This window comes from Passer domesticus, chromosome 8 (assembly GCF_036417665.1).
Source record: "Passer domesticus isolate bPasDom1 chromosome 8, bPasDom1.hap1, whole genome shotgun sequence".
Taxonomy (NCBI): Eukaryota; Metazoa; Chordata; class Aves; order Passeriformes; family Passeridae; genus Passer; species Passer domesticus.
In genome coordinates this window covers 3,183,815-3,186,758 of record NC_087481.1, presented here as the reverse complement: position 1 = coordinate 3,186,758, position 2,944 = coordinate 3,183,815, and the positions used below count along the sequence as shown (strand labels likewise).

At 48.0% G+C, this 2,944-nt stretch overlaps 1 long non-coding RNA gene across 1 annotated transcript; it reads right to left on the bottom strand.

Annotated features, from left to right (window-relative positions):
• Positions 1-661: 661 nt before the first annotated feature.
• LOC135305775 (uncharacterized) lies at positions 662-1,805 on the bottom strand. The gene is made up of 2 exons (XR_010366760.1): positions 1,455-1,805; positions 662-950 (listed from the first exon to the last, which is right to left on the bottom strand). It is a non-coding gene; the product is annotated as an uncharacterized LOC135305775 (long non-coding RNA).
• Positions 1,806-2,944: the final 1,139 nt, after the last annotated feature.

Sequence of the window (2,944 nt, the reverse complement as noted above, 5' to 3'; positions counted from 1 at the left end):
CGGAATCCAGAATTGCTTGTTCCAGCAATGCAGGAATTCATTACCCTGGCAAGCACCAGTCCATGGGAACAAATGATCCCATAGCCCTGGGCAGAAGGGCACCCAGGCTGCAGTGGAAATAGATTTGAGGAATCCTTGTCACTTGCTATTGGCCTCACAGCCCACTCACCCCTTGGCAAGCAAGTTGCAAAAAACACTGTTGGACTGCTGTCCTGGGTAAATCTACATACAGATGACTATTCCAAAGCAGGGCATCTTTTCCCAGTGAAATACACATCCTCTTCTTACCTATGAAATTGTGCCTGAAGTCACCTGTGAGCCAGATCTGTGTGAGATTGCAAAGGAGCAAAGCTTTGGCATTTGGGCGCACTTCCCTTGGTTTCTTTGCTCAGGGCTTTGTTGAGCACAGAACACATCCAGGTAGAAAACTTTTCACCATACAGGATCTTTTGTTTCCATTGTCCCCCAAACATGTGAAGAGGTGGTGCTGTTGTAATGCCAATTTAAAAAGAGTAGCACAAATGACACAAAAAAGACATGGCAAAAGAGGAAGAGGAGCAGCCCAGTGAGGAAAGGATGTGGTGAGACACTGGCACATGGAGTGAGCTGCACTCCCATAACCTCTGGGCTAGCAGGTCCTGGTCACACATTCTCCTCCTGGTTTATTGAATTTTTTTTTATTTATTTATTTACCTTTTCAAAAAACATCAAAATAAAATATATACAATTAAAAATATGTCATCAAAATTTAAAGATACAATCAAAACACATTTATTCAAAACTATATTTAAAGATCAGAACATATGTACATCTGTAACTATGTAGACTAATGCATAAATCCTATTCTTGAAATACTCTTCATGCAGGTGGCAGCTTCTTCCTGAGCTTGGAGGAAAGAGAGCTCTTCTGAATGTGAGGGTAGGAGATAATGGGAAGTCAGCCCAGAAAACCTGTTGGTAAGAGTGTAGGCAGTCAGATCTGCAAAGTGGAGACACAAAGTACAGCAGAGGCCACAGTGCAAACCTAACACTGCCAAAGCACCATATTTCATGGGACATATTTCCTGCCAAGATATTTTATGGGACATTATTTCCAATAGCTGCACAGGGAAACATGGTCCTGCGGGCAGACACTTGAGGCAGGCCAGGGTGCAAAACCCTGCCCCACTTCCACAGAGCTGCCCCAGGAACAGCCTGGCCTCTGGGCTGCCCTGGGACAGCAGGGAGCCCAGAGTCCTGTGCTCTCCAGCAATGGCTCAGCTGCACATGCACCCTCCTGCTCCTCTCCCTGCCCCACAGCTGAGCAGCCCTCCAGCTGCACGGGGCACTGGCAGCAGCACAGCTCATTGCAGGGCCACATGCAGGGCACAGCTGTTCCCTGGCAATGTGCACAGCCTGGCTGGGCTGCCACAAGACCCTTCCTCCCAGCAGAGAGCGGCCCAGCTCCCCCCTCACCTCTGTGTGAGGCTGAGCCATGTTCACCTTGTCCTCAGTCTGGAGTTGCTTCAGGTCCCCCATATCATGACTAAGAAGGGAAGTGGAGAGAGCAGGGGCAGATGCAAACCCTTCCTTAGGCATTCACAGCTCTTCTGGGCCACTTGTTCCCAGTGCCTCAACAGCCTCACTGTAGAGAATTTCTTCTTAGAAAATTGCAAAGAGGATAAAAATGCTTCTGTAAATCCATCAGCAAGAAAAGGAGGGCTAAGGAGAATCTCTGTCTTTTCCTGGATGTGGGTGGAAACACAGAACAAACGATGAGGAAAAGACTGAAGACCTTAGTGCACTCTTCCCTGGGTAAAAGCTGTCAGGATGGCCAGGCCCAGGGAGGGGTGGAATTCAATGGAATTAAATCCAGCTGGTGCCTGGTCACAGGTGGTGTTCCCCAGGGCTCAGTACTGGGACCAGTTGTGTTTCTCATCTTTGTCAACGGTGGGAAAGAGAGGATCAAGGGCACCTCAGGCAGTTTACAGACAATGCTAAGCTGGGTGGGAGTGCTGATCTGCCAGAGGGATCTGGACAGGCTGGATCATGGGCTGAGGCCACTTGCGTGAGGTTCAACAAGGTGAAGTGCCCGTCCTCCCCTGGGGCCACAGCACCCCTATGGATGGCTACAGGCTGGGGGCAGAGTGGCTGGGAAGCCGCCCAGCAGAAGAGCACCTGGGGGTGCTGGTTGGCAGTGGCTGAGAGCCAGGGTGCCCAGGTGGCCAAGAATGCCAATAGCATCCCGTCCTGGGATAGGCTTTAGGGGTGGCCTTGGCAGTGTCAGCAGTCTCAGATTATGGGAAGGACTCTATGATCTTAAAGGTCTTTTCCAATGGAAAAAGTTCTGCAATTCTAAACCTCCATTTGTGCTTTTGAAGGATGCAGTCCCAAATAGACCTGCATTTGTGTTTTTAAGGAATTTAGCATTGACCTCTCCTTGAAAGTAATAGGAATCAGGCTTTAAATGTTCTCAAAGCACTTTTATTCCTTGATCTTAAGCTGTGTGTTTGAATTGAGGTGCTTTTGTACAGGAAGGTTGGACCATGGGATAAATACAGGCAATTTAGCTGCAATGGCACTTGTTTCATCTGCTTTTCTGCTTCCTTTTCCCATGGGTGGCAGATTTGGGAGTATTTTCTTGTGCTTTGACTTCAGGCTCAGACTTGCTCATGGATGTGCTGTAAAATCTTATCTACCCCCTAGTGAAAAATGCTTGCAAACTGGTGGGAATTGCTAGAGACAAGAATTACAAACCAGTCCCCAGTATGATTAGCCCAGTGTCCCTGCTTAAATCAGGTATGCTTGTATTAAAAAGGAGCAAACTATTCTAACTCTCCTGCCCACTCCACTTTAAAAAAATTTTTTTGTACCTCTTGGGGCAAGTCCTGTGTGCCATTCCAAGTCTGTTATCAAATGTGTGAAGTGATGCTGCTGCTGTAGCAGCAGCCTGAGTTGAGTGGGAG